The sequence below is a fragment of the Trachemys scripta genome, chromosome 1 (assembly GCF_013100865.1).
Source record: "Trachemys scripta elegans isolate TJP31775 chromosome 1, CAS_Tse_1.0, whole genome shotgun sequence".
NCBI classification, from domain to species: Eukaryota; Metazoa; Chordata; order Testudines; family Emydidae; genus Trachemys; species Trachemys scripta.
The window spans coordinates 308,092,007-308,111,399 of NC_048298.1; positions in this window are offsets into that span (position 1 = coordinate 308,092,007).

Here is a 19,393-nt window from a genome sequence, read left to right on the forward strand (position 1 = left end):
TATCCCAGAGTTTGGAGGTCCTGCTTAATTCTCCTGATCTAGCCATTATCTTGATCTTTCACACCCTCACAAAAAACCCAAATCCAAACTAAATCATGAATAAAATACTTCTATTCATTACTCTCTTCAAGCATGCATAATGCTGGCAGTAACAGTGCATGCCTGGGGGAAAATATGATTGACTTGTCAAACAACATGAAGTATTCAACTTACATTTGTTCATAGTATTGTCATTTTGCTGCTCAATCCCTGCCTCATTCAGTGAATGTGGAGTGTCTATTTTATGTCACATTAATGGATGGTGAGCAGTTTCTGAAGGGAGAAGGGTGAATGCTTTGAACACTTTAGTGATTTGCTGTTTCACACATTTTTATGCATAAAGGCGCAATTTAGGCAATAAAGCATTTTATGAATTTGCCTTACAGTTTTAAAACAAACCTTTTTGTGGAGAATACAATGGAGGTGGCAGAGTTCAGAGCGCCGGGTAGGATGGCTCTCAGGGTCCAGGGATGTTTGTGTTGTACAGCACAAGTAATAGCTCCTTTAAAAAGGAGCAGTGTCTGTTGCCATTCTTGCCTAATGCTGATTGCAACATATGCATAGTGGGGACCAAGGGCCAAACAGCACCTCATAGTTTCAGACTAGCTATCAAGTTCTCAAGCTTTTAAACCAGGCTCATCACCATGATACCTGAATACTTACCCGCATTCCTCCCATCCCCAACCATTGTCTTCATAGGTTAAGTTTTAATTCTTCCATCCTTCCACATAGCTTTTCCTCAACATATAAATAAAAATCTAAGACAAACAGTCTGAAGTGCACAAAGGTTGTTAGCGAGATAAGGTGGGTGAGGTAATATTTTTTATTGGACCAACTTCTGTTGAAGAGAGAGACCTGAAGAAGAACTCTGTGTAAACTCAAAAGCTTGTCTCTCTCACCAACAGAAGTTGGTCCAATAAAAAATATTACCTCATCCACCATCTCTCTCTAATATCCTGGGACTGACACAGCTACTACACTACTGCATACAACAAAGTTTGTCTGATGTTTTTTGTGCTCCATAGTCACAGGCTAGGTTCCAAAGATGCTCTCTCTCCTGTGATCATGAGTCACCCTGTAGTACGCTACTTCGTTATTCCCATGAAACATAGCTGCCGTGGGTGGTCAGGGTTCCGCAGAGAGTGGAGGTTACTCACGAAAACTGGGTCCTTCCATGAAGGAGTTTGAGTATCAGAGTGAAAATCTTGAATTTGATGCTGTGTTTCACAGGAAGCCAGAAGTGGTGATGTATACTTTGCATACTGTGTTGCTGGGTAGGCAGAATGCTAGCAAGCTTTTTCAAGGGCAGTGGTTTCCTGGTTTAGGTATAGTGAATTATAATAATCATTCCAAGAGTCAAGGAATATGGCAAGTCAGCCTGGTAGACTATTTGAGCATCAAGAGGTAGTGAGGAATATAGAATGACACAAACCTGCAGCTTCCCTTGATGGAGGATGGGCGAGGTGAGTTTGTCAAAGCACTTTCCTCTTCCCATTTGCATAATCTCTGCCTTGCCCAGGTTCACCTTCATCATCCATCCTCCAGCTAAGTACTGATGGGTCTCAGGAACTAGGATAGTTGGGAGATGGTGTCATTAGCCTTTGTTGTTAATGAAATATAGAGCTAGGTGCCATCTATATATTGTTATTTTCTGCCAATGGTTTCATATAGATGTTGAACAGAGAGATAATTGAGGGACATCACCAATGAGGGTATTAGAGTTGATGAAATAATTGCCCATCACAACATTTTTGGTTGAATCTCAGAAGCATTGGCATGATCTCAGTGCATTCCCATTCATCCCTACTATGTCTCTGAGGTGATAGAGGAGTATTTGGTGATCAATAGTATCAGATGCCACAGAGAGATCCAATTTTGGGAGTTTGGAAGCCTGTCCTTGTCCTTCAGTGCAACCAATGCAGTTTCCGTTCTGTGTCTTTACCTGTTGTGAGGAAGCCAGGATTCTAGCAATGGTTAGGAGTAGTTGGGGATGACTCTTTGGTAGCTTCTTCATTAACTGGACCCGTACTCTCTTTCCTACTCTGTGCACCCAATCAACATAGGATTTTTACTTTACTCTGAAGGATAGGGCATTTCCTTCACTTTGCAACTGTACAATATAATTATATGACTCAAACCCATTCAGACAGCATTGCATGGGAGGACTGAGGGACTTATGTACACCAGCCTATACTCATGAAAGTTCAATAAACAGGACCTAGACTGTTTGCAAAACAGAGAAACCAGTGAATCTCCCAATGAAGGGTAGTCAAAAAATTTCCATCTAAACTATTTTTTGATGGAAAAATGGGTTTTCAACTAAATGTTTTTTTGCAAAAAGTGTCTGCTTTCTGTTGAAAATTTTTGATTTTTCATCAGAAACCTGAAAAAAATGTGTTTTGGTGAAAATTTTTGTTTTTTCAATGAAAAGCCAACATTTTCCATGGAAAAACACTCATTTTCCAACCAATTTTACTCCCAACACATCAACTGGCCTGCTTCATGCTCCCATCACCCACTCCTACGCTCTACTCTCCAAGACTCCTGACTTTGCCTAAGTTAGAAATGGTTTCCAGGGCATGTTGTGAGAAGAAAGAGACACCTCATTGGACAGAAAGGGGCAGAAGGGCCCCCTTGAAAGTATGAGTAATCTAACTCAAGCCTTCATGGAGTTTAAGGAGTTGGTTCATTCTTAATCCTGTAAACCAAACTACAGGGTTCAGTTTGAGAAACTCTTCAGCAAGCCACCCCTGAAGGATTGACACAGCCCCAACTTACTCATGAAAATGACTAACGAAGCAGTAAGGTGTGTGGGGATAAAGAGCTAGGTAGCCTTCTTAATGACAACCAAAGTAACACCGAAGGCCCAAATTCAGGCCCTCTGACAGAAGCTGACTACACAGACGGCCTTTACGTAAGGCAGTACAGGCCAGAACCTGAACTAAACTAGGCTGTGCAATCCCCTGCCAAATACGGTCATGGGCCATGACCACAGGAGGGAGGGGAAGGAAGCCATGCGAAAGGCCTTAGCAATATGATAACCACTGGTTGATGGAAAAATATGATAACTGCTCATTGATGAAACATAGTAACGCCTTATATGAAGAAATTGCTTCTAGTAAAGGTCAGCTACCTGCCATCAGACAATCATATATCATCTTTGGGCGTCCTAATAACCCCCCCCCCGGAAAACAATATGTACCCTGATGAAAAACAACACCCCCGCTGGTGCCAAGTACCACCCATGTCAAAACCACCAAGAAAAACCCCCCACCCAATGGGCACCCAATTCTCGTAAATAATGAGGAAGCTACTGGGAAAAAGGAACAGACCCCTACTCTTATTTCGCATAAATAACGTATTTGTAATATGCTTGAGGTTTGACAGAATAAAGCAGCTTGCAAGCTGCTGCTGGGTGTGACAGTTTTCGGACTGTCACCCCAACGCGTTGGAACGTATTGCAATAAACTGGCCTCAGGCTTGAGCCTGTGAACTAAAATCAATGCGTGGGTGACTTTTTCCACGACAGGTGCATAGCTGGAGACAGGGCATTTTGGGCAGAAGCAACAATTCAAGGAAACAGAAACACAGTAGGCTGTTCAATGTTGTCCATGGACAGTCGGAAAATGACTGCAGCAGATGAAAATGCATTTAGTAAAGGAACTAGTTTGCAAGGAGGGAACTTGCTTTTTTCAGGGTGTTTGTGAGATATTACCTGGGAATTTCTCCAAGGAGAGTTTAACAACTACAAATGGAACAGAACTGTTTTATTCTTTATTATGAGTTGGCTCGAAGTGGAGTTTCCCCTTTCTTTACTAGTCATTGTTAAAAACATCAAATATACAGCATCCCCACAATGATTACATTAAATATTTTACTTCCTCTGGTATATCCAGAAATCAGCTGCAGTGAGAACACAAGAACCTCTATTTTGGAATAAATGAAAATAGCAACTTAATTAACCACTAGGGAAAGGCAGATACTGAAAATGATACCTTAAGAAAACAGGATTAGCTTCTTATTCAAACTGGCATATGAAGATTTAGCCGTGGTACTCCCTTTAATGCCAATGGGAGTTATATAGCTAAATCTCTGTGCACTGCTGTGAAAGATTACCCCAGCTCTCTGCTCTAATGTGCTGCCCTGCTAAGTAAAGTGCAAGAATCTAAAGCGTACGTAATGACAAGGCTGATTATTGACTAGATTCAGTGTTAAAATGTACATCCCAAGTGACTCATCTAAGTGCTGCATGGTCTTGAAGGACATAGTGAAGTGAAAGCAGACTCATCAGGGCTGGAATTAAGTAGGCATGAAGAGGTTCACTTGAGGAGTTGTTTAAAGTTAAAGAAATACATTTAATAGGGTTATGAGAAATGGAATAATCTAGAGCTGGAGTAGGTAACCTATGGCACGTGTGCCAAAGGCGGCACGTGAGCTGATTTTCAGTGGTACTCACACTACCCAGGTCCTGGCTACCAGCCCGGGGGGCTCTGCATTTTAATTTAATTTTAAATGAAGCTTCTTAAACATTTTAAAAACCTTATTTACTTTACATACAGCAATAGTTTAGTTATAGATTATAGACTTATAGAAAGAGACCTTCTAAAAACGTTAAAATGTATTACTGGCACGCAAAACCTTAAATTAGAGTGAATAAATGAAGACTCAGCACACGACTTCTGAAAGGTTGCCAAACCCTGATCTAGAGACTGGGTGTCTCAAAATAGCTTATAGATAGAGGCAAGATTATAAAGACAACTGGCCAGATTCTTCATTGATTTATACGCTATGCAACCTCATTTAAGTCAATGGAATTGCACAGGGTGCAAGATAGTGAAGAGTTTGGCCTTATGCTTATTGTTTCAGAAAAAAGTGTAAGATGAGATATAACGTGGCCTAAACTAATGAGTAATAATGGTTAAACATCCCTGCACTGGGGGGAAAGGGCACAGCAGTCTTTAGGTCTGATTTTCAGTTACACTAAGCTATTGTAATTGTTAAAGGGCCTTAAAGGAGTGCAAACAGCCCCCTGATACTATCCCCTATGCAGGGAGGCTCCCTGGCTGTCACAGAGGTGGCATAAAGGCTCTACCCTAGCAGAAGAGCCAACTTTCTAATGTGCTGGGGGGGGGGGGGGGAGTGCTCAACCTCTGGCTCTGCCCCAGGCCCCACCCCCACTCCACCCCTTCCCCCAAGGCCCCACCCTCACCCTGTCTCTTCCCACTCCCACCCCACCTTTTCCTGCCCCTGGTCTGCCCCCACCCCACCTCTTCCCTTGCCTGTTCCGCTCCCTCCCCTGAGTGCACCCCGCCCTCACTCCTCCCCTTTCCCCCCCAGCACTTCCTGCATGCTGTGGAACAGTGCCTGCTGAATTCTTTTGCATGCAACAGTAGCCGGTGGAATCTGTGGAATACTGACTTCAGCCATGGGATAGGAGTATTAACCATATGCACCCACTCTGTGGGTGCTTCAGACATAGAGCACCCACAGAAAAAAAAATAGTGAGTGCTTTGCATCCCCTGGCAACTCCCCCAATCAGCTCCTCCCCTATTGCCTCTCGCCCATCGGCGGCCCCGCTGATCAGCTCCTCCCCGTCCCTATCTGTTCAGTGGCATGCATGTGGTGTTGTGGGGTGGGTTGGTGATGGAACTGGGGCAGGGCCTGGGGTGCAGGCTCAAGCAGTCCCTGACAACTCAGAAAAATGGCGCCCCTGGTATTAACCATTATACCTGTGAGTCCATTTTCTGGGGGCCAGCTGCTGCAACCCTTACTCAGCCTGAGTAGTACATACCCACCCAGTACTCCCATTGGTGGGTCTACTGTTTGATAAGTACTACTTACTTTTCGCACATAAAGGCTGCAGAATCTACACATGGAGCTTTGCTTAGGAGAGAAGACTTAGAGATCTGGCACATCTTTGGCTACAAAATTTCAGTGTTTATTGTCTTTTTCTGTCCCTTTTGATTGCAATCAAACTACCAGGGTTAAGTCTTTGCTAATTGCTAGAGTTAGAAAATAGTCAAACAGAGAATTGTATACAAAGTAGTTTATTTATGCTTTGGAAATGTTATGTCTTGGTGCTGCTTCTTCTAACAAGCACATTCAATAAGGGCTTTAATGCATTTTAAATTACCTTCTCCAGGGAAGTGATGCTTATTTTAAACTGCTCTTTGCAAAGACTTTATAAACTAAAAAAAAAAAAAAAAAAAAAATCACTAATCTCTAGAACATTTCCTTGAACAGGATGACAGTGTAGTTTGTTTAAATAGCTGTTTTAGCTCCAGTGCTTCTAAAATTGGAAATTACGTTTTGCACACCATGGTTTTTCTGGAACTCCAGCATTTTGTGCATCTGTAGCTAAAGAGAACCACTAGGCTTCTGCATCATGCTGTGTAGTGAATGTATTGTGGCCTAGACTAGAGGGACATCCTATCGAAAGAGAAATTTTATCTGAAGGTAAAGTGCCAAAGTGTAGTATCAGCCATGCAGCTGGGTATATGAATACTTATCTGTGTTTGAAATTGAAGAAATACATTTTGTGTCACCCTGGCTATTTTGATCACTGGAGTAATACAGCATTGTGACCTTCTTACATTATATATTTATATAGCCTCTCTGCAAGTAGTATTGTAAAATGATCTCCTGTGCAGTGTGCACTGCTGGTGTAAAATGGCCCTAAGGCTGGAGTAACTAGCTTGGGGAGTATAAAACCAGTGCAAGGAGGATCCTCTAGTGACATACAGCCAGCATTCAGGCTTCTTGTGATACATACACTCCCCACTGCCTACTAACAGAAAAGGCGCAGGGGTAGCCGGAGGAAAGGGAGAAGAGCCACATTACCCCTATTTTATGCAAATCTGGTTGTAGTTTCAGCCCCTTGGCACAGTTAGCAACTGCTGTAAATTAAAGCATCTCCAAGGCTACTCTGCTCAGCCTCACATAGCTTGGCACCAGAATCAAAGAAAAAAAAATCTATTTGGACAATTGAGCCACTGAACCATCAAATGTATGAAGTGTTGGTGTAGCCATGTCAGTCCCAAGCTATTAGAGAGACAAGGTAGGTGAAATAATATATTTTATTGGACCAACTTCGGTTGGTGAGAGAGACAAGCTTTCAAGCTACACAGAGCTCTTCTTCAGGACCCAGGGAAGACCTGTGTGTAGCTCGAAAGTTTGTCTCTCTCACCAACAGACGCTGAGCCGTCAAAGAGGCAGAAGGAAATAGGCAGGGGAGCCCTTATAAAAAATATTGGGCCAGAGCTATGCCGATTTTCACCATCCAAGAAGGAGCTAGTCCATTACTCTGAGACAAGCACCTTAGCTAAGATAGTTAAGTACCTGATATGTATTTACAGCCTTATCAAAACCCTTATGAGTGTAAAAGTTTGGAAAGTCATAATTAAAGTTCCACAAACAACAATTACTTGGAGCCAGCACCTCTGCAATCCTTGTCCCATACCTGTACATACCTGCAGCTGTGAGTGTACATGATGGATATGACTACTAACTTATGGGGGGATTTCCCTGTACTTTTGGGAAGAGGTGAGGGTATGTGATAGACTAACTCAAACCTGAAATATCAGAACCATCTCAGGTGGATACATGAGGTATTTTAGCTATGATGCACTTTGGAGGTGGATAAGGTAGATTAGGCTGCCCAGTTCATATTGGAACAGTGAATCTGAGCTAGTTAATTCTTATTATTTGTTTTGTGGTAGTCTGACAGGGCCTGGTCATGGATCAGGACCCAATTATTATAGACACTGTACGAGCACAGAACAAAAAGATGGTCATTGTTCTGAGGAGTGCTGCTGCCAGACAGCGTACAAAGGATAAAGGAGAGAAGAGGTCACTAATTCTTGTTGTAAATATATGGTCTGTTGAACTGGATTTCTCTGGTTTTACATTTTTGTGACTAAGGGTCCAATCCTGTTCCCATTAGGGGCTATCAGAGATTTGCTACTGACTTCAATGATAGAAGGGTTGGACCCTAAATCCAAGGGCCAAATTTAGCCCTGGTATAAGCAACTCAATTGACTTCAGTGAAGTTATACCCACTTACAAAAGAGCTCAGTTTGCCTTTTGCTGTCTGATCTAGTCTCAAGTTTTTGGGAGGTTATTGCTAACAAAATTGCTGCCAGCAGATTGATTTATTTGTTTTGTAAGCAGTCCATTATTCATTTAGTTGATTAAGTCCTGGTAGGGTAGGATTAATAAATATTTAGCTTGAACAAATAAAAGCTAGAATTTAAAGATAATGTATTACATTGAAACAGATTACTCTGATTGGGATAGTTCACTAACTCCCTCAAAAGAGTCCCACCTCCCATGGCTGCGTTCAGAATTGCATTCAGGGGAAGGGTTGATGCACTGCCATACTGTTAGGTACAGAAAGATAAATCTTTTCAAGTCTACAGCTGAGTCTGTTTCTGTAATCCTGCCTCTTGGTTAGTTATTAAAGGCACTGCAGATGGAGGACTATCCTGTGGACTTTAACTGTACAGAATACTTCTCCAGGAAAAGAACCAGAAGTTAGATGGATGGTGAAAATAATAGAATGTTTAGATAATGATAGAGCACAGCAAATTATTTTACTAGCAATTTTATGTCAGGTGCTAACCCTGAATTTGAGCTAAGCCAGGTTTTCAGAAGCAATTAAAAGCATTATAAACCATTAAAGATTGGAAATAAGCAGCTTTTGAACTATTTTACTTTATCAACACAACTGCCCAGAATGCAGAAGCAGCAGGAAACACTGTACAAGAGATGAATCAACAAAGAAAAATCCAATTGCCTTTGGAGCAATGGGTCTCGATTCCCCACATGGTGTTCAGAATTACAAACTCCAAGCACACTTCCTTTTAATGTGACTAATGGAGCTTTATTAAAACTTGCTTCATGAAATGGTCAAGAATTAGTAAGTAATAAATGTTAATTAGTGAAATATCATGGCCACAGCCAAGAAGTATGAGCATTAATCAAAGGCAACCTTTGCAAGAATGAGCTAAATAGATAGTGTGTACTACTCAAGGATGATTCGATGAGAAGTAATGATCAATCTGACTGTTTAAACTAAGCTGCCAGCATATACTTAGGAGAGGACTCACTTGAGCTTGCTATGACAGGAGTCTGTTGGATGTTCTCTAGTTCCTCCCAAATGCATTATTAGAATTCTCTGGAACAACAAGGTTAGCTGAGCATTGTCTGTCACTAGTAGGGTCCTGCCTGCCTCATTAGATGCCCATTTTTACCATGGCAACAGTGATGCTGTCTCTGTTGCTCTCAGCTTTTTCATCTTCCTGCTGTGCTTTCTCTTCTGATACTCACTGTTGCTTAATAATAAATACATAAATAAATAAATAAATAAATAATAAAGCTGCCAGTAGTCTAAACATCTAATCTTTTAATCTGGGATCAAGAGGCATGACTAGAGTAAAGTGGATGCCAGATTTCTAATAATCAAACCATTTATTCAAGGAAAATCTAAAAATGGTCATTTCTATTAAACTGATGATTCAAAGCAGGAACAGCAACTGCAAAATGACAGATTCAATTTCAGATTCTAGTAGCTTTGCTTTAAGAACGACTTTGTTAAAGATCATATATTCCATGCTAAGGACCTGCGATGGTGCCCATACAAGGCAATGGAAAGGCTCCTATTGACTTCAGTGGGCTTTGGGTCAAGCCCTTAGTTCAAGTTATATTCTCAAGTGGTCTCAGAAGACAGAAAAACTGTTCCAAAAGTGTCCAGTCCAGTGCTCAATGTGAAGCATCCACCAAAAAACAATTTTAGCAGCTACTCACTTGCACAGCATCAAGTAGCATCCCTGCATGCTGAAGCATGCACTGCATTCCCTGTTTTAGGAATGTTTTCTGGACTTGAATTTGCTGGGAAGTGGAGCTCACTGGTATATTCCTTCATGGAGTTGAGTGCTTTGTCATGGAGTAGCACTAATGTTGTTAGTCTCTTAACTCAGGGGTCGGCAACTTCTGGCATGCGGCTCGCCAGGGTAAGCACCCTGGCAGGCCGGGCCAGTTTGTTTACCTGCCGCGTCTGCAGGTTCGGCCGATCGCGGCTCCCACTGGCCGCGGTTCGCCGCTCCAGGCCAATGAGGGCTATGGGAAGTGGCGTGGGCTGAGGGATGTGCTGGGGGCGGCGGGAAGCTGCCCCCATTGGCCTGGAGCGGCAAACCGCGGCCAGTGGGAGCCGCGATCAGCCAAACCTGCAGACGCGACAAATAAACAAACCAGCCTGGCCCACCAGTGTGCTTACCCTGGCGAGCCGCGTGCCAGAGGTTGCTGACCCCGTCTTAACTTATAACCATGACTAGCAATAAATACTTTTCCAGTAATAAATTTATGTTTCATTTCGTTAGAATTCACAGTCCATTTAAAAAAACAGAGGCATAGACTTTGGCCTACTTTTTTTTTCATTAAATAAAAGTGACCAGTAATTTTGGGCTCCTGAAGTTTTAGGTGCCCAAGAGACACCCAAGAGACTGAAGAAACCCAAGACATTGATAGTCTGCAGGAAAACATCAGAGAATGCGGTCTTGAAAGTGCAAAGATAGTCCTAATAAAATCTAAAAGGCAAAAATTGATTAGTGGTGCTACTTCAGCAGTGTGGAAAAGAGAAGAAATGTCAAGGAAACCGGCATATATTGCTAGAAAATGTTGAGAGTCTAAACATGCTAGCCAAACTGGTGACCTTAACACCTTGTATAAGATGATCAAACAGTTAATAGGAAACTTTAGCAGTACTGGAGGCTATATTAAAGATGCAATGAAAAGTACAAAAGAAGAACAAAGGAAAAGATGGGCAGAACATTTTCAGGTTGTTTTAAGTAGACCAAACTGTTAGAAATACATGATGAAGACCTAATACCAGGGCTTGATATTGATTTAGGAGATATTAAAATGGAAGAAGTTAGAAAAGCCATCAGTAAACTCAAATATGGGAAAGCAGCTGGAGAGGATAACATAACTGGAGAGATGCTTAAAGCAAGTGATGAAACAGCCTCCAGACTTTCCATGTGTTGTTGGATAGAATGTGGAATGAAGAAAAGAACCCAACCAGTGGAAGAGAGGCCTGAGAGTAAAATTGCCAAAAGATGGGTGAACTTACCAACTGCAGAGGATCCAAATTTACCAACTAAAGAGGATCCAAATTACTTTCAGTGCCTGGGAAAATCATGTTGTTATCATCCTGGAGCATATCAAGAACTGGATAGGTCTCCAACTGAAAGAGGAACACACAGGTTCTGCTAGACCACTGAGATCATGTGCAGACCATACTGTTGTTCTGAGACATACTATAGAACAAGGTATCATTGAAGCCAAGAGCTTAGTAAGGTTCAAAAAACAGTTTGCATGTTTTCAATGTCCATATGAATGTCTGAGACATTAGATGGGCTGAATTTAAAAAAAAAATTTTTTTTTAAAGAATGGTGATAAATCCTCATGCGCCAGGGCATACGCCAAACACTGGCTCACACTGGATTTGGAACTATTTTTGAGGATATTCACTAAGAATTTCTGTTTTCATCTTATGAAGTCCTCAGACTTAAACTTGAGTTAATTCAGCAAGATGTGGAGGAGATTCTTGTCCATGGGCTTGTCTCTTCCAACCAGAAGCAGCATTCCAGCTGATATTGGACCTTATCTCCTAAGGTTAGAGTCAGAGCTTAACTATCTCAACAAATCATCACTTCAGATGTAGTGGACCTCTATCACTCTTGGTTTGATAAAGCATTTTTCTCCACAGATCTTACAATTGTGGATTAGTCACTTCATGACCTTGCTAGCTGACAAATAACTGCATGCACTCCCTTCCACATCTCTTATCTAAAATTTGTAGTCTCACTGAAAGTCACTGCATACAATCATTGCAGAAAATATCAACATTTTTCCAGAATATGAACAAAGTAGTTATAGCTTTAAAATTTTCCAGAGCACCTAAGTGACTTAGGAGTCCATGTGCCATTAATTTGTAATGGGACATAGGCTCCTAAGGGCCAGATTTAAAGTTATTTAGATATTTAAAGATGCAGATGGGGACCTAATGGGATTTTGAAAAGCAGGTTAGGTGCCTAATTCCCTTTGAAGAGCCTACGTCAGATATGAAAATGGGACTTTGACCCTTAAGTCATCAATTGCTTTTGAAATTTTTATCCAGCATGAATATGAAAGAAACTTTGACTATTGCCTGACAGCTTTTTGTTGCTATTGTTGACGATGTTTTGTGCTTCGTTGTTCATAAATTTTTGTTTTAAGAATAGATGGATGGCAGGGACTGAAAGACAGCTCATCTGGATGATAAAGGAGAGGAGTGCTGAAGCCATAGTCTAAATATCTGGCTTTTACTCATGAAATGCAATGACTTTAGTAAACTAAATGAGTTGTGAAAGGAATTTAATTCATAACAGCTGAAAACTTAGCATCAGTGCTGCGTTGTTCAAAATACACATATATTAATGTCTCCAATATTCGGTGATAATTCCCAGCACCATATTGAGGAATGCATGGATTTATCATGTAGCTGCAGCGACACATTTGGGATCTGCTGACAAAGTCTAGACTTGGACAAAGCAAGCCTTTCACCAAAAATGGACAGCAGCATGTGTAAGTGGGGCTCCCAGGGATTGACACATAATCAGTTTCTGCTAAATAATATAGTAACATCATAAAAGGATAAAGTGCTATTAAAATGAGGTCTCTAATTATAGAAGCTAATTAAACTCGAACAACAAATCACATTTTACTTGACCTGCCTTGTGAAGTCTGTATTACATTTATTGGAGGTAATTTTCCCATTCTTTCCTTGATCTGAGGAAAGGGCTCTCTCAAATTGCAGGACTGTTAACCTAAAAGGAAAAAGATCAAAGGATTCCTTTTAATTAGTTTAAAAATACATGGAAATAACAATGAAGCCTATTCCTCTTCTTACATAGCCTGTTTTAACGAATAATGTTTAGGACTTGTGGGGGTTAGTCTCCCATTGATGTGTGCATGTAACTCCAGTCTGCAGTAAGAGACATTACCAATGTCCATCATCAAGAGAATACACTCCCTTATTGCACAGTTCTGTTAAGTGGGTTACCCACTAAATGGATGATTGTCCTCTCATTTACAATGGTGCTCATCGGGAATAACTCCATTTGAGTCAATGGAGTTACGCTGCTGTAAAGCCAAGATAAGTAAGAGGAGGATTGAGCCTAGCACCAATACGTACTTCAGATAACAGCCATTTCTTTCCTTTTTTTTTTTTTTTTATATAAAGTGTCTTAGCTGTTATGAGCCTAATCCAGGGGTCTGGCTGAGCTGCACTCGGGAGGAGACAGAGGCAAGGTGGCTGTATAGCCCCCAGTGTCAGGGTCTACCAGGAACTGATTCAGCCCATGGCATAAATTAGTCCAGCCCTAAGACTGCTCTAATTCATGCAGGCTGGTAACAGCCTGCTAGGAATCATTATGCCAAATGAGGATTAACTACAGGTCAGTTATGCTTCCTTCTCCCTGATCATGTCCCCGATATGCCCCATAAGATAAGGAGCCAGGAGAGTGGGAAGTGGGGTAGAGCTGGAGGAATTCATACTCAGGGAATCCCCAGCTGCCTGCTAGCAGTGCAAAAATGCCACAGCCAGGGAAGGCTCTGGCCCTATATGTGGGCTACTAACTTTATTTTCCATTTCAAGTCCATCTTCCCCAGTGATTTCACAACAAGTGATTGTTTGATCACTGTAGTCCTCATTTTCAGCTCCTTTACCTCCTCAACCAATAACCTCTCCTTCCTCTTTGGCTGTGGAACTTGAGACTGACTGGAAAATGGGCAATCGTTTACTGAAGCAATTTTCTCAAGAGGATGACGACTTTACTTTGTTTTCTGGATTAAGTATGAACGATTGGCTCTTCTAGGTCAGTGACTGCATCATTAAGTGCAATAGCAACAAGTCTGCTAAGTTAATAGTTGTTCCAGTGTGCTCCTCTGAATCAGTGCTATATTGGCCACACAAACAGCTCTTTACAAAACCAGAGACGTTGAGGGCATCTTGGGAGACATAAATGCTTTGGTTTTGTATTTAATTTTCTACATGATGCAGCTGGGTAAATGTTAACAACTGCTAATAACCACTTGTTAATGCACTAAAAATGAATGTTAAATGGACAACCTCACGGCACCAAAACTTAATATGCTTGATTCCTCTAACAGAGATGGGCCAAATTCTGTTCTTTATGAAGTACAGTAGAACCTCAGAGTTACGAACACCTCAGGAATTGAGGTTGTTCGTAACTCTGAAACGTTCATAACTGAACAAAATGTTATGGTTGTTCTTTCAAAAGTTTATAACTGCACATTGACTTAATACAGCTTTGAACCTTTACTATGCGGAAGAAAAATGCTGCTTTTAACCATCTTAATTTTAATGAAACAAGCATAGAAACAGTTTTCTTACCTTGTTGATTTTTAAAAAATTTCCCCCTTCATTTTTTAGTAGTTTATGTTTAACACAGTACTGTATAGTATTTGCTTTTTTTTTTCTCTCGTCTCTGCTGCCTGATTGCATACTTCCAGTTCCAAATGAGGTGAGTGGTTGACTGATCAGTTTGTAACGCTGGTGTTCATAACCCTGAGGTTCTACTATACACATTTGAGGCAGTATGGCCAGCAGTGGACTGGGACTCAGGAGATCTAGGTTAAATTCCCAGCTCTGTCACTGACTGGCTACATGACTTTAGGCAAGTCATTTTACCATTATTTCCTCTTCCACCCTCTCAGTGCCAAAATAATACAAATATATTTATTAAGTCTGTTTTCTATTGCATTTTATCATTTATTGCACTGGTTGCATGTAACTTCCACTTTTCATACCAAATGATATATTCAGTTAAAATGAGATTCAATGTAACGCTATACATTTTGGCTTGGTGCACAGAAATCTCTCTGCTTTTATCCTGTAGCCATTACTGGAATCTTAGTTCTGTCTGTAGGTCTGCTTCTCTTACAGGGACTCAATTACATGAGCACTATTACAATTTCTAATGCTAGATTAATGAATTAATATTTCTCCAGTGCAATGAAAATATAGCCAGATCCTGAAATGGCATAAATCAGAATAGCTCCAGTGAAATAAATTTAACAAAGTTTATTTACATGAGCTGAGGATCTGGCCAATAAAGGCAAGTGCTTATTATTACTGAATCTCTCATCTAATGTAAGTACAAGTGGAAAAATGCGTATGACTACTATTCATATTTAAGCATAATTATATGATTATTACATTCAACTTTGAGTGCTTTTGCTAAACCCTGTAGTGGAAGCCCTAAGGCCTTTGCTAGCATAGTTCTTAATACAGTATCATCCTTAAGAAAAAGCCTTCAGAAATGGAACTACATTTTATTTAAAGATTTTTCTCCAGGCTAACTAGAGTTTGATAAACTAAAATGGACATACAGAGTAAATACAACCTAATAAATTAAATTAATTAAAAAATAAATAAATTTAGATTAACCCCAAACCTTTTCTGCTCATGTAGCATGAAGGCTTTGAGACAAAACAAGAACAAGATGAACATGTGGTTAAGGATGAAACCCCAACCTTAAGAACAATTAACTGATGTTTGTACAGTGCTTTGAAGATGCCAGATACTCAGCATTATGATGATGATGATGCCATCCTCTTGCACCCGAGGACTGCACCACACAGACCATATTCTGCCTTCTCATGTTTGGACTTGATTCTCCACTTTCTTACACTGGTATAAAATTAGTGCAACTCCACTGCCTAAACTGAAGTTATCCCTGATTTACACCCATGTAAGTGTAACCGGTCCCTCTCTGTACAATCCAGCAAGCAATGGTCAGTGTGTGCCAAACTCTTTCTCCCTTACACTAAAGGGGGATTTATTTTTCCTACATTTCAAGAGCCAAAATCTGGTCTTTGTTCCATGTGTGCAATGTCCATTGATGTGAACATGAGAATTTAGCGCAAGGTAGGATCTGCCCCCATGATACAGTATGAAACTTCATATTTCATAATAATCCAATAATTGCTTTTTAAGACATGGGACTAATCCCTTCTGCTTATTCGATAAATATCAGCCAAAATGAAAGTCACAGTTGAGCACAGGGCAGGTATTAAATCTGTGTGTCTCTTATGTCCCACTTATGCTCTCGAACAACTTAAAAGGTGCATAGGTTTTTATGCTAGCACTCTGCATCAGGGTGAATTTCGTGCCATAAGAATATGCTCCAACCCACAGACTTGTCAGACTGAATTGTTTCTGTGCATGTCAATGGGACTGACATTTCTTATATGCATTTATGAAAAGCCTCATTGTTTCTATCCCCACATGGCCTGTACATTAGAAAGGAGCTCTTTTCATAGAATATCAGGGTTGGAAGGGACCTCAGGAGGTTATCTAGTCCAACCCCCTGCTCAAAGCAGGACCAATCCCCAGGCAAATTTTTGCCCCAGATCCCTAAATGGCCCCCTCAAGGATTGAACTTGCAACCCTGGGTTTAGCAGGCCAGTGCTCAAACCACTGAGCTATCCCTCCCCCCCAACACTGTATTGTTTCTGATCCTTTTTATTTTCTAGTAATCTCTTTAAAAAAGTCATGTGTATATTGCAAAATGGAGCAAGAGTTCCATTGCAAAATAAAAAAATAATTAACACTAGCTTTACCTATTTTTGTGGCCATGAGTGAACAAATTGCTCCATGCAGGCAAAACCCCGCACTCGCATGGAGCCTCACTGAAGTCAGTGGGCTCTGTGCAGAGGCAGGAGCCCCGTAAGTCAATAAGGATCCATCTGGTACAGGAATGTGCCGGTCTTTGTTTGCTGAGCTAGAGGACAAAGCAAACCTGAGGGTTGGGGGACAGGGGAGGGAAGTGTACCCTTCAAAAGCTTGATCTTGTTCCCAAGCAAGCTCAAAAGTAAATTCTCACTAACTTCAATGAGAGAAGAACAGGAGTACTTGTGGCACCTTAGAGACTAACAAATTTATTAGAGCATAAGCTTTCGTGGACTACAGCCCACTTCTTCGGATGGATCCATTCCCTAACTCTAATTCTAGCCCAATGTGAGCTATCTGGTCATAACTTCTTACAAAAATAATAAATTCAAAGATTATAGAGCCAGAAAGGACCATTGTAATAATAGTTTCCGACCTCCTGCATAATGCAGGCCAGAGGACTTGCCTGAATTAATTCCTGTTTGAACTAGAGCATGTGTTTTAGAAAAAAATGTCAAATCTTGAACTAAAAAATGTCTAATTATGGAGATTCATCACAACCCTTGGTAAGTTGTTCCAATGCTTAATTGCCCTCACCGTTAAAAATTTGTGCTGCATTTTTAGTCTGAATTTGTCTTGCTTCAACTTCCAGCCATTGGATCTCGTTATACATTTTTCCGCTATAGTGAAGAGTTCTGTACTATTAAATGTCTATTCCCCACATAGGTACTTATAGACTGATCTAATCACCCCTTAACTTTCTCTTTGATAAGATAAATAGTTTGAGCTAGAAGACATATTTTCCAATCCTTTAATCATACTTATGGCTCTTCTCTGAAGACTTTCCAATTTTTCAGCATTCTTTTTGAGACCAGTCAGTTTGCTAGTTTTTAATATGTGCCATGTTCATTTTTTAATCACTTGAGTTTCTTAATCAAAATGCTGTGCTGTACTGAGTCTAATACCTTTCAGAAGTCAAAGGACAAGGCTACACTGTTTTCTTTCTCGCTTTTCTTAAAATAAAAACAAACAAACAAACAAAAAAAACCCAGCTTGGCTTAGAGAAGGGGAAGTGGAAATATCTTTTAAAATATATATAAAACAAATTAAAATAGGGGAGTTTGATGGTAATTAATATAAATTAGAAGCTAGAAACTACAGTAGAACTTCAGAGTTTTGAACACCTCAGGAATGGAGGATGTTCGTAACTCTGAAATGTTTATAACTGACCAAAATGTTATGATATATTCATAAATGATCTGGAAAAAGGAGTAAACAGTGAAGTGGCAAAATTTGCAGATGATACAAAACTACTCAACATAGTTGAATCCAAAGCAGACGGCGAAGATTTACAAAAGGATCTCACAAAACTGGGTGACGGGCAACAAAATGGCAGATGGAATTCAATATTGATAAATGCAAAGTAATGCACATCGGAAAACACAATCCCAACTATACATATCAAATGATGGGGTCTAAATTAGCTGTTACCACTCAAGAAAGATCTTGGAATCATTGTGGATAGTTCTCTGAAAAAACATCCACTTAATGGGTAGTGGCAGTCAAAAAAAAAAAAAAAAATAAAAAAAAGCTAACGAATGTTGGGAATCATTAGGAAAGGGATAGAGAATGAGGCAATATGATATTTTCTGTCTTTATATAAATCCATAGTATGCCCACATCTTGAATACTGCATGCAGATGCGGTCACCCCATCTCAAAAAAGATGTATTGGAATAGGTACAGAAAAGGGCAACAAAAATGATTAGGGGTATGGAACAGCTTTTGGATGAGGAGAGATTAACAAGATTGGGACTTTTCAGCTTGGAAAAGAGGCGACTAAGGGGAGGATATGATAGAGGTCTATAAAATCATGACTGGTGTGGAGAAAGTAAATAAGGAAGTGTTATTTGCTCCTTCTCATAATACAAGAACTAGGGGTTACCCAATGAAATTAATAGGCAGCAGGTTTAAAAGAAACCAAAGGAACTATTTCTTCACACAATGCACAGTCAACCTGTTGAACTCTTTGCCAGAAGATGTTGTAAAGGCCAAGACTATAACAGGGTTCAAAAAAGAACTATACAAGTTCATGGAGGATAGGTCCATCAATGGCTATTAGCCAGGATGGGTGGGATGGTGTCCCTAGCCTCTGTTTGCCAGAAGCTGGAAATGGGCAACATGGATGGATTACTTGATGATTACCTGTTCTGTTCTTTCCCTCTGAAGCACCTGACATTGACTGCTGTCAGAAGACAGGATACTGGACTAAAGGACGTTTGGTCTGACCCATTAGGGCCGTTCTTATGTAGCCTTCTTTCTTGATTGTAGAATTTTGGCTTTGGAGCATCTAATAAAATGTTTTTAAGTGGCTCCCAATTATCATTCACATTTTTTTTAAATTCTCTTAGTTGATTTGGCTCATATTTGTTTTCAGTTTTATGAAATTGGCCCTTCTAAAGTACCAAGTATATTATTGGTTGGGACTTCACATTTGTTATGTAAAAACAGAATAATTATTTAATGATCACTTTCACTTAAGCACCACAAACTTTTAGTTCTATGATCAATTCCTCTTTTTCTGACAAGATGAAAGTCTAATACAGAATTCCCCCTTGTTCGA